The sequence below is a fragment of the Musca autumnalis genome, unplaced genomic scaffold (assembly GCF_047663935.1).
Source record: "Musca autumnalis isolate F117 unplaced genomic scaffold, ASM4766393v1 scaffold_5, whole genome shotgun sequence".
Classification (NCBI taxonomy): domain Eukaryota; kingdom Metazoa; phylum Arthropoda; class Insecta; order Diptera; family Muscidae; genus Musca; species Musca autumnalis.
The window spans coordinates 82,362,655-82,376,483 of NW_027412088.1; the positions used below are offsets into that span (position 1 = coordinate 82,362,655).

At 34.4% G+C, this 13,829-nt stretch overlaps 1 protein-coding gene across 1 annotated transcript in view; it reads left to right on the plus strand.

The window, feature by feature from the left end:
• The window catches only part of stan (Protocadherin-like wing polarity protein stan), a 228,675-nt gene that overhangs the window by 130,104 nt on the left and 84,742 nt on the right, over positions 1–13,829 (plus strand). Inside the window, exon 4 of the mRNA XM_073989243.1 lies at positions 9,163–9,254. The gene's annotated coding sequence lies outside the window, so the exon portion shown is untranslated. The remainder of the gene's footprint in view (positions 1–9,162; positions 9,255–13,829) is intronic.

Below are 13,829 nucleotides of genomic sequence, written 5' to 3' on the forward strand. Positions count from 1 at the left end.
ACAACAAAAAGGAAAATATATTCAAAATTTTGAAAAATAATTTTTAAAAAATCAACGCTTTTGAAATTTTATTTCGCAAAAAATTACATAAAACTCCATGCTTAATAATATTCCAAATATTTTAGAAAACATACTTTTTAAAATTCGACGCTTTAAAAAATTAATTAAACAAGAACTTAAAAGCATTTCAAGAAAATATAAACTCGAATTTTGTTAAAAAATGTGTTTAAAAAAATACACGTTATTAAACAGTTATTTTTAAAAATAATATCTAGCAAACTAAATTAATGAAAATTCCACTACATTGTGATTTTGCAAAATAATTTTTAAAAAATTCCACTCTTTAAAAAAAATTCCAAGCTTTTAATTTTGTTTTCAAAAAATTCACTTATTTAAAAAATATTTTAAAAATAATCCATTTCAAAGATTCACACTTTTATTTTTTTTTTCTAATCCTAAACCTTTGGATTAAAATTATTTCAAACAAAATCCACGTTCTTAAAAAATTATTTTAAAAAACTTTTACAATTTCTTTAGTATCCACTCTATGGCAAAGTTATTTAAAAAACGGAAAAAAATTATTATAAACGCTTTTGAAAGGAAATTGTTGTTAGAAAATATCCACACTTTTGCAAATTTATTTTCAAAAATAACGATTTTGAAAAATTATTCCCATAAAAATTATAAAAAACAAAAATTGAAAAGTTAGAAAGAAAAAAGAAAGTTGAAAACTTTTTGAAAAAATCAAGCTTTCGAAATGTTTCTTTAAATCAACAACTGGGGGTTATTGAAAAATAATTGTTTAAATAATCGACGTTTTTTGGGGGAAAAATATAGGTTTACCACGCTTGTAGTAGGTCAATCGACAAATTGCAATTTTCAAACAATCCCCATTTGAAGTTCTGTTGATGTTTGAAAAAAAATTTTGTTTAAAACTCCTGAATTTTTCATTAATTTATTCCCTTCTGATCTCTTTCTGTCTCTTGTAAACGTTTTCTTTTTATAAATCAACAACAATTATACATCAATTATCTTGGAGTCAAGGAAAACAGAAGAAGAAAAATCATTGATGATAACCATAAGAATCCTTATTATAATGTAAATACCACAATTTTAAAATTTTGCCATTACATAAATACGGAGGGTTGGCGTTTTTTGTTTGGGATGACGACTTCTATTTTGTTTTTCAAAATAGTCAGGCTTAATCCCATAGTCGTTGTCTTAATATTTTATTAAAACAACTTTAATTTATTAGTGGGAAAATTAATTAATTAATAATAAATTTAAGTTGTTTTAATAAAATATTAAGACAACGACTATGGGATTAAGCCTGACTATTTTTACATAAATACTTCAAATTTATCCCTCCCTGCCGCATCTTGCTCTTCAAACGAGAAAATACAATTTCGTTGGCACGTTTTCTTGCACAAATTCTCAAAAGAAAATTAGATTTTTTTCTTTGCTGCATCAGCAGAAAAAATAATGCAATGAGTGATTTGCCAGCGAAAAAGGGGGTTGTAAAGGAATGAGAAGGACACTTGAATAAGGCAAAAGAGTAACACTGTTGCCAAAGCGAAAAAGTATATAAAAATTATTTAATTTGCCATAAAAAATTGCTGAAGAAGATGGAGTAAAAGAATAATAAAACTTTCCTATCATAAATACATTTTTTAAAATGGTTTTTAGCACGCTGCCACCAACACATGACCAAGTGGATGGTTGATGGTTAAAAAGTGTTGGCCATCAAGTCGACATAATTTAACACAGGCAAACAATTTAGACAACTAAGAAGAAGAAGAGGGGAATTATACACATAAAAAATGTGTGTGGTGGTGCAAAATTGTTTTTATAAATTCTTCTCTCCTCTCGCCTTAAGAATTTTGCAAGTTGATCGTTTTGTTACTTCTACTTTTTCGTCTTCATTTCACGTCCACACTCCACCTTTAAGTGTTTTTGTAATGAAAAGAAGAAAACAAATACCAAACTTCCAAGTATTGGTAAAGAATGAAACTGAATAAGTTTTTCTAGAAGAAAAATCACGTTCAAAGAAAATTGTTTTGTTTGCCACGTATTCGCAAAAAAAGGTTTAGTTAGTATTTTTATTATACTGCCTGGTTATACACGGCCCTTGGCCATTGTTAGTATTAAAAGAAAAGGAATTGCAGTGCTGTGTAATGGAAATTCTTGTTAAATGGTTGTTAGAAAGTTAAATCAACAGAGACTTCTTTAGGGAACTTGTCTCCTATGCGATTAGAGAAATAAAAATTAAGTTGATATAAATAACAACTTATTTAAAAATTTAATTTGATTCAACGAATCCATTTGCAAAATATAAAACTTGATCAACAGTGTGAAATCCGTTTGCATTAAATTCAAATTTCTTGGAAATTTATAAAATAAAATTGTGTAAATGTTTTTACATGCTCACTCTGAAATATTCACTTCCAGCTAATTAATTAGCTAATATTAAAATCATTTTATATCATTAAATCAAAATAGTCTTTCAGTAAATATTTTAATTTTAATTAACACTAATTATTAGCTACTGATAAATGCGTGAAAAAAATACAGATATTCAGAAACAACAAAGGCTAAAAATGCACAAAATAAAATTCATTCCATTTTATTACAAAGTTTCCACACAAAACACTTTAAAAAAATGTGTTTTTTTTAAATACTGTGAAGTGAAACATTTTTTTTAATTATATCCTGTTGGATGAATGAATGACCTTTTACCTATTAATGACTAAAGTAACTTTTATTTAATTTCATTAATGAAAAATGTGCCGCACAAACCACATTTAATTTTTATGATATATGAAATAAAGTTATATACAATGGAAAATTATATATATGTAAAAAGAATGATAAAATTAAAGCTCTGAAAAATGAAAACTTTAAAAGCTTTTCTGCGGAAGCTTTTTTAATTAAGATTTAATGAAATCTTAGGTAAAAACTAATCAAAATATCATACAGGGATAAGAGGTTGTAAAAAAGCCATAACCCTAGTGTATATTACATTTGGTTTTCCGTTTGTAATTCATCGAAATACGCATTTGCGACCCCATTAAGTATAAATATTAGGGTTGGGCGAGCTTAACATCTTAAAAAGCGCTTCCCGTTTTCTCGGGATTGAACTGAGCAAAAGAGTCTACGGTAAAAATCGAACTTCCACATTTTGACTTGAAGTTTTTTATAACCTCCACCATAGTAAGGAGGGTATATTAAGTTTTGTTTCCGTTTGTAACACATCGAACCACTCATATGCGACCATATAAACTATATATAATCTTGATCAGCATAAAATTCTAAGACCATCTAGCCATGTCCGTCTCTCCATCTGTTGTACTCACTCTAGCCGCCGCAATAATTGATATAAAATGGTAAAATTTTCCACCCCAGTGTCTTTTTTGGCTATGATCGTAATATATGTAGGGGATGAAATGGACCAAAAACAAAATTTTTATCTAATTTTGTAGCGGATCTGTAGGCCGCAATGGTAGTCTGATCGGCGCGAAATTTTAAATAATGTATGGATTTACGATAAAGAATATGATTGAAATTGTAGATAATGGTCAGATTATATTTAGTCGGCTAAATTAACCAAAACTTTTGTGTGAAAATTTATAAAATGTTTAATATAATAACTATATCTTTATTGCTGGAACACATGTTCCTCCCACGTAAGTTATATTTGAAAGTGGAACTCTTGATCTTTCCATTGATGCAAATTATGTTGATGTGAGTGGCCAGATAGCAGAGTTACAGCCTATTTTTTACAAGGTTCCCACAGTTTTAATTGTGTAGTGTAATAATAATCACGCTCGATATCGCAGTTATAGCTCAATACTGAAACATTTTTGCACGAGGTAAGAGTTTTGGTCAAGGAGAATGCCAACCATCTTGGATAATAATAGGATAGAAGTTAGCGGGTGAAATTGACCCTAATGCTCGTGGGAAAAATATTCAAATTTAGTTTTCGATCCATATTTTACATTCTTGGGGCTTATTCCGACAAATTAGGAACGCGAAACTTGAAAACTAACTCTTGACCTATCTGTTGATGCAAATACCGTTTAAATAACAAAACTACTATTGTCGAACATATAAGTGGGTTCCTTTCTTCTTTTGGTTGGCTTGCAAAGAACTATATTTAACGCATGCTGGAAAATGGGTAAACAGCAATACAATATCTTGAAATAGTAGTATTTATATACCTCAGCCTTTAGGATAACGACGGTTTATACACTTTGATTCGACCAAATATGTGCCTAATCGAAAAAAATGGTTTTAAACTCAAAGTATGTTAGTCGGAAATTCGGAATATCAGACAATTTTGAGTCGATTTAGCCCTGTCTGTCCATGTGTCTGGCTGGTGGAATCAAATTTTGAAGTTCGTAATATTTTTCCCGAAATTAGTTTAAGTTTGAAGGGCCATATCGATCCACTCCTTTTTCCGACACAAAATTTCACAAATTTTCTGTAAAATTACCCTTGAAGCAATCGATTTGGTCCCAACTTCGAACATCATATTATTCCTTCTAGACATACGTAGTGTTCGAATATCAACTACATCGCTAGACACCTTCGGGTACCTTTCACACAAAATTCGTAGAAAATGAAGTTTAAGAGATACTCTCGGATTATTCTGATTCTTTTCAGCACGTTCTCCTTGCAGTCTCCTTTACGACGGTACAAGTTAAGGCCATACTTCCTGAGATAATGGCCTAAAAGCATCAAGAAACCTTGACGATACCAACTAAAAAGACAAATTCGCAAGATAACTCTCGTAAGTAGTTTCTGATTTGTGCAAACTTTGCACATTGGATTATTTTACCCAGTTGTGCATCAGGTAGGAATATGGACTATATAGGTCCCGATCTGCAGGTACCTCTCACACAAAATTTGGAAAAAGTGCAGTGCGTCTCGGATCTATTAAACATTTTTTGCAAAAGGTTGTTTTCACGCTCTCTATTACAACGATACATTTTTTCCGGAGTAAGACCATATTTCCTGAAATAGCCAAAAAACCCTGCCGGAACATACTAAAGTGTCTGATATGCAAAGATGACCCTCAAACTTGTTTTTTTAATGCATCCTAACTTACCTTAACGTAATTTAGTATATAGAGTTATCTATGCATTAGAAGTTAGCTTACTAAACATTTTTTGTACACCTCTGCGATTTGGTACAGCCCCACATTACGGTACTACAGATTAACACGAATTTAGAAACAAACTCGTGATACAAAATCAATATATTTTATATACTGTAAAATTATTGTGTTTGCTTCGTTTTTGGTCAGAGGCTGAGGATATATATTCGCCAGTACAGCTGACTGATGCTCTCTTACGTGTTCTTGGGCAATTCGGTAAAAGTAATCTAATGCTATTTTTAAATACTTTTAGCCTCTTTTAATGGAAATTTTAAAACAAAATATAACGGGTCGCAATTTTATAAAATAAACTAGCGGACCCGGCGAACTTCGTCTCGCTATTAAGGAATAAAATTTCATACAAAAACTCAATTTTCGATTTTTCCAATTTTCCGACTTTTTCAGAGAGATTTTCCAAAATTTTCTTCCGTAAAGACCTTCTCCTCGAAAATACGAATAACTGACAAAAAATTTTACAGAAATCGGCCTAGCCGTTCTCATTTTATGAGTTACTATACATTTTTTACACCATTTTTATATATATAGATTCCGTGCTAAACTACTGCTGAAGGCAAATGGTATAGGGTATAACATGGTCGGCCCGTCCGACTATAGCCCTCTATCACTTGTTCTTTTTAGGTAAAGTTCGAAGATGGGCTATAAAGGTCCACGTGTTGGTATAGCCCCCATATAACGGTCCCACCCAACTTAAGGCATTTTGAGGATTTAAGCTACATTTTCCGCCCAATTGGGTTCCCAATTTGGCACCTGGAGTTTCAAAAGATCAATAAACATCTGCACCAAAAATGATGGAGATAGGTCCATGTTTTGGTATAAGCCCCATATAACGGTATTTAAAGTATTTTGAGGCTTTTAGCTACATTTTCTGACCGAATTAGCTGAAATTTGACATTTGAGGTTCCCAATGACCATAAACTTCTCCACTAACGGTAACTCCCCATTGAAGGTATTTGGGGATTGACGCTAAATTGTTTGACCAAACTAGCTGTAATTCGAAACTTCTCCTCCAAAAATCGTCAATATAGGTCCATGTTTTGGAATAGCCCCATATAACAGTACCTACCTATTTTCGGATTTTAGCTACAATTTAAAACCGAACTAGCAGTAATTTGACCGTTGAGGTTTTCAGTGACCACGAAACTCTCCCCTCTAAATGTCGTCAATTTAGGTCCACGTTTTGGAATAGTCCCATATACGGTACCTCGCGTTTTTCGGTATTTTGAGAATTTTAGTTACAATTTTTAACCAATCTAGCTGTAAATTGACATTTGATGTTTTCAGTGACCACGAAACTTCTTCGCAAAATGACGTCAATGCAGGTCCATGTTTTGGTGTAGCCCACATATAACGGTACCTCCCGATTTTCGGCATTTTGAGGATTTTAGTTACAATTTTTAACCGAACTAACTGTAGTTTGATATTTGAGGTTCTCTGTGGTCACGAAATTTCTTCATTAAAAATCGTCAACATAGGTTCATGATTTGGTATAGCTACCATATAACGGTACCTCCCGATTTTCGATACATTGAGGGGTTTCGCTAAAATTTTTAACAGAACTAGCTATAGTTTGACATTTGAGGTTCCCTGTGGAGGTTCTCGTGTGGGTCTTCGCCCCCGAGGCAAATGCATAAAAAGGTGTCCGTGGAAGAATTATTTTCAAACAAATGGTCGACTGATTCTTCGGCAAAACTGACCATGGGGCGTGCAAGTCTAAGTGGTACACTACAATTTGTTTGCCTCAAGTCTTCGGAGAAATTCGAAAAAGGAACAAGACAAGACGAATCATTATACACGATGACAATGCAAGCTCTGACAATTCGGCTCAAACTAGAGCCTTTTTGACTGCCCGCAACGTGGAATTGATGATACACAATGATTTTTTATTCACGAAGGCCAAGCAAACAAATGCGTTATTGGCAGTTTTCGTCGCCAAAAGATATTGTTGAAGTGTTTTGGAGGTGTCTGAATCGAAGTGGAAAAAGTGCTTCGACAATTGACTTGAGCGCATGCAAAAGTGCATCATGCCGTACCTCCCGATTTTCGGTATTTTGCTAATTTTTGCTAAAATTGTTGAACGAACTAACTGTAATTTGACTTTTGAGGTTCCCAGTGTACACATAACTTGCCCACCAAAAATTGTCAACAATGGACCATCTTTTTGTATAGGCCCCATTTCACGGTAACTCTCGATTTTTTGTGTTTTGGGGATTTCAGCTACATTTTTTGACCAAAATACCTGTTACTTGACATTTGAGGCGCCAGTGGTCACGAAACTTCTCAAAAAAAAAAAAAAACAAATTGTCAACATATGTCCAAATTTTGGTAGCCCCCATATAACATTACCTCTAGATTTTAGAAACTCGCCGTCGCCTGTAGCTTGCAACATTTTGATGGTTACATCCATTTCCGGAAGAATCATATACGAAGCGAATCATATACGAAGTCAAGATTGAGCTTGACTCTCGTGATTCATAAAAGAAATGTATGGTAGTAGCAGTAAAGTGTGGAAGATATACTGATGAATATATTACCTCACTTTTGGGCCCTAGTGACATCAACGCTCATCATGAGCTTCGGCATTCCTTCGTAGGTAATGACCAGGAGGGTATAGTACTGGGCGAGAAAAGTTATAATTTTTACACGGTGTGGAGATTGTAACAAGTAATCTGACTTCAGCATTGTGACACTCGATCATTTCGTTTGGTTCAGATCACCTTCCTATCGTCGTCTCCGTTAACAGACCACCCTACATCATAACCCCTTGCCAATCAGTTCAGAGAATTTACCAATCACAGCTTCAGGGAGCTGCCAAGTCTCTTAAATTCCCCGGTAAGTAAGAGAATTTTCCGGGACATCATCAAAGATCACATTTCCCAGCAAGATGACATAAAAAAACAACAACAAAAAAACATTGTTCCACAACATCCCATACGGGACAAGGGGGACTTCTCTCATATCAATGAGTGCACCCCGATTCATATTTAACTCAATGATATGGGACCTACTGTTTATCGCCGAGTCCGAACGGCGTGTCTTAAGACACCACTTATGGAGAGGTTGTTCAAGGCTGAAATACTCAGGAAATGTCGCCAACATTACTGAGGGGTATTTTGCCACCGTTGAAAAATGTTTGATGTTGCTTGGCCAGGGAATCGAACCCCCGACCTTATGCGTGCAAGGCGGGCGTGCGTACCATTGCACCACGGTGGCACCCAGCAAGATTACGGGACTAGCAAATGAGCGCGATGAGTTTCGTCACACAAACTCTGAAGACCTTACAGTTAAAGGACATACTCTTGAAGTTAACAGCATAAACGGAAAAGAACATATATTCCTGATTAGGGTAAAGTTCTGAGATATTCACTCTAGCATCCAGACAAATTGAGGTAAGACGTTATAGATGTGTCTTTTGTTTGCAGGAAGGTCAAGTTCGAAGATGGTCTATACCGGACCACGCTTTGATGAACTATACCGAACCACCGCCATATAACAATACCGCCCAATTTCAGGTACTATGAAGTTTTATCGACGTTTTCGGGCCAATTTGGATGTAATTTGGGATTGACCGTTCGAGGTGGCCAAAAAGTTATATTTTGAGAAATTTAGCAACACATTTTATAAAATTGTGGTAATTTGACATTTTAAGTTCTTAGGGGTCAGAAATTGTCAACACAGGTCAGCACATTGTGGTCGATCGGTGGTCGGAAAACTTCTCCACCTCATATAGTGGACAGGAATTGAAACTATTTTCACCATTTAAGTTCAGAATATTTTATGGTGGAGGGTATCAAAAGAAGGTTTAACGATTATTTACTTTTTAGTTTTATTTTAAATATAATTATGTTTTACTTCCTTCGCATAAAAAATAGCAAAAGCATCAACAAAAACCACATATTTATTATTCTAAATTTTATCCCTCTAATCCCTCTCACCATCATATACATTAATTTTTATTTTATTTTTTCCTTTCTTTTACTATCTTTCAGTATATACATATATTCCAGCCACAATGATGTTCAAGAATAATAACGATGAAATGAATTTAATTAACAACTACTACTCAATTTTACAAACAGAGGTAAGTAATTAAAAAAATAGGAAGAAAGGAAGGAAAACAAAAAAAACACTCTTCGTACCAAGAGATACCATAATAATTTAGGAACAATTCTAAGCTATTGCAAATTACTAGAATAGGGAAAAACTGAGAACTCTTAAGGAGGACTTAATGCATGCAAAACATTATCCGATCAAAAGTTGCTTTCCTGTAATTTTCATTTGAATTTATTTTATTTTCTTAAGCTAAAAGACTTAGATAATAATGATAAAATACCAAACAAACATTTTAAGGAAGATTATATAAACGAAAAGGATTTCTTATACGAAACGAAAAATAGTCCTTCAAAGTCAACAATTTCTGATTGTAGCTCTAATAGCAGCTGAGATATCAATTAGCTGTCCCAATATTCACTTTTCATGCCCTAATAGTACCCGGAAAAATATTTAACTAATATAATGCTCGTAGTATTGCAAGACTTGTTTTTTATAGGGAGGGTATTGTAAGTTGGTTTTGGCCAAAAAGTTTGTAACGCATCGAAATAATAGTCGTGAATGTCTCGACGAGCTGAGTCGATCTGGTTATGTGTGTCCGTCCCTCCGTCTCTATGTCCATCTAAATCTTCTAATCACACTACAGATCGCAATTTTAATAAGTTCGTCAAAAAATTTTGGGTGTTGATGGGGGTCCCGGAGGGGAAGAAGCATATCGATTTTGGTGATGGTCGGATAATACTTAGGGGTCGGAATGGGCAAAAAACTTATTTTGAGAAAAAGTCAACGTCTTTTCAAAGTGAATATCTCAGGTTCTATAAGGGGTATGCCAAACGCAAAACCAATGAAAGTAGAAAATATCACCTTTCTAACGATGTAAAGGAGGTTGTCGTAGGTGGTCAAACAACGAAGATATCAAAACAGTCGCAAATAAACCCCAACTTTTCTTTTTTGCGATTTTAATTATAATGACGAATATCTCTGCTTTGGTTGGGGACTTCCCAAAAGCAAAGCCAGACTATGAAAATAGAAATAGTCGGTAGTACATCCCATTTTTCCATTTTCTTTTAATCATGCTACAGGTCGCAATTTTGATAGAATCGTCACGAAATTTTGGTGGTTAATAGGGCTCTCAGAGAGGAAGAAGCATATTGAGTTTGGTGATGGTCGGATAATATTCAAGAGTCTGAATGAGCAAAAAGACTTTTGTGGACAAAAATTCAAAGTTTTATTCTTAAGCGAATATCGCCGCTTTAGTAGTCGTATTCCAAATGGAAAGCCGGTCCGTCAATTGCTAAGAAAACAAATAAGAAAGTATCAGTCAGAAATATACCCTCAGCTTATGTGAATTGAAACTTTCATCTACAGACAGATCGAATGTATTTAGGGCCTTTTCAGAATTTTGTGGCCCTTTTTGCCGACAAAAATGTGGATTAGGATTAATGTTCAAGATAAAGTTCAAGAAGTGAATCTTATTTTAGTATAATCAGTGGATCATCGTATAACTTTTGGACCAGTATGCCAGGAAGCATGGACTTGTCAACGGAGAACATAATATTGCTGTAAACAGGACCACAACGAACGGTATCGGTATACATATTCTAAAGGATCTTCGAACAGACCCAAAACTGCACTTAGACACAAATGTTGACCTTTTGTGGATGAGGTACCCTAAGAAGGGGACCGATATGGAACATTTTAGAAGTTATATTAAACTAAATATCGTGCACACCATTTTAATGACATTTTTAAATATTGGGGGGAAGTACTGGAAGTTCTTGCCCATCTTCGAACTGAAACTAAGTTTGGAAAAAATATGACGAAGGCCAAATTTTTTACCAAACCGGTTGATCAGTTCGAGAGTTATCGTGGCCTCCAGCCACTACATATTGTACCATGGGGGTTTTTAACACCTTTAGGACTGTTTTCTCAAGAAGTATGGACATGCCCCGGAAAAAATTTTACCGTCGTAATTGAGGCAGCAAATGAAATAGTTTCAAAAACAATCAAAGCGATTCGAGAGCGGTCCTAAACTGAATATATCCGAAATGTTGTGTGGGAGGTACTCGAAGCAGTGGACAAAAATAGTCCATATTCTGTGGACCGACATGGCTTATCTTTGAAGTTAAACTAAGTTTGGACAAAATATTTTGGACCGACTCTGCAGATCCGTTCGAGGGTTAGCTTACGCTCAAACAGTATCATAGGGGTTTTTTGCAACTTTCAGGCTGTTTTTCAGGAAGTATGGACTTGCCCCCGATAAAACTTGTACCGTCGTATAGGCGAGAGTGAATACAAGCTAGAACAACAAAAATCAACGCGATTGGAGAGCAGGTCCTAAACTTAACTTTTCCGAAATTTTGGTACCTTATCTAAGTCTTGTAGAACGATGTGCGACGTATGGACCAAATCGGTTATTCTCTTCAAGAGTTATCGTGCGCACAAATTTTTCGAACCTTTTCGAACTTTTGTGGGGGAGGTACCCGAGTGAGTGGACCGATATGGCCCAGCTTCGAACATGAACTAAATTTGCACAAAATATTACGAAAGCCAAATTTTGGACCAAATCGGTTAATCCGTTCGAGAGTTATAGTGCGCTCAACGGACGGACATGGCTAAATCAACTCCAAATAGTCTGAAACGGATTTCGTCCAAACATACTACTTGGCACATTTTGCCCCACGGTGCTCTTGAACCAATTTTAAATGGAAGGTGCTTACACCTGAGAAGTTTTTACGGATTCTGAAACTACAATGTTCAGAGATGAGAAAAATCAAAAAACAAAAAAAATCGCCTGAGCGCTTTTTAAATAAATCGCGAAGTTGACATTTTTAAGGGTTTTCCAAGTTTTAACAATTTTGCTTGGAAACCGCGAGTCCTACCGAAATGGGACTAAAGAAAATGTTGTAGCTATGAAAATTCTCTACAAGATAGACTTTTATGATTTCTTCCTAGTTTTTACCGTTAATGAGATATCGAAGTTAAAATTAGGACAATGAATTGGCTTTATCGCCTTCTTATATTACAATATTTTGCAGAGTGCACCTTACCTAACTTTAAATGAAAACCTCTTACACTAGGGAAGTTTTTGCGGATACTGAAACAGCAATGTTTATAGATGAGAAAAATCCAAAAAACAAGTAAAAATCGCTAGATGTATTTTTTAATAAATCGCGATCAAAGTTCAAATTTTTAGGTTTTTGTTAGTTTTTCACGATTTTACATGGAAGCCGCAAGTCATATCGAAATGAGACTAAAGAAAATGTTGTAGCAGTGAAAGTTCTGTACAAGACTGGCTGATTGGTATTTTCCTAGTTTTTACCATTTTTGAGATATAGACGTTCAGATCAAACTTTCAGATTTTTTTTCCTTTGGTCTTCAGGATTTATATAGAATACCACAAATCCTTTTGAAATGAGACTAAAGAATATGTTGTAGCTTTGAAAATTCTTTACAAGATTAGCTTTTTTCCTACGTTGTACCATTTATGAGATATGTAAGCTTAAGGTGGGAAATTGTAGTCATGACATTGTTTTATAAGGAGGCGATGCAGTCAATCTATTGTACTAATTTGAACTTCTATATCTCATTAACGGTGAAAACTACGAGGATATCATAAAAGTCAATATTGTAGAGAATATTCATAGCTACTACATTTTCTTTAGTCCCATTTGAGTTTTAAGCATTTGTAGTAAAATATCAGAATATTTTGCTTCTATTTGGTGTTTTAAAGACAAGTAAAATCCTAATAAACAAGACCAGCAAACCTTTCAGTCAGTATTAAGTAGATATCGACAGTAGTCAAATATAAAATTTAATATTAATTATTTTAGTTCACTTTGCCATAAGTCATTTGGCATAAAAGCCAGATAGGTGACAAACATTAGTATCTCCCTAAAACAAATGTTTACGAATGAAAAGCTTAATCACAGGGGTAGTGGTGTAGGGTATCACATAGTCAGCCCCTTTCCGACTATAGCCTTTGCTCACTTGTTTTTTTTTTTCGATAGATTAATATCAGAACTTTTATATTCCTCGAAAATATAGATCTTTGAATATTTCTTTAAATTACAGTTACATTTTTTAAAAAATGTTTGCTGGGTTTTAAAGTCTTATACGCACAGTTATGTCCTTTTACAAGCAGATTTGCCTTGCATAAAGCGGGATTAAAGACCCCATAAGTAGCACAAGGGGATGGTATTATACACAAACTATTGCTTTACCACACAAAAACAATTAGTTGAATCTACACACACAGACAGAAACTACCTGTCTCGACATGTCGTCTTTCAAAAACAATGTAGGAAAGGAAAGACAACAGTCAGTCGTAAAAAGGATATGCCATAAAAGAAACTAAAAACTATGCCGTTAATAATAGTTTCAATGTGGTTGCAGCTGCAATTAATATTGAAATGGGGAAAAGGATTTTCAGTCGGGTTACTGACGTAACATCTACGGCTGAGGAAACTTTTCCTGGAACACATAAGCAGCTGAAGTTGTTGGGAGTTTCTTTTTTTCTTCTTTTTTCCCCGGAATAAAAGGTAAAGCCGTTTTGGGCTGGCATATTCCTTCCTTCTTGACTTATGTGGACCATAGTACCGTTTTC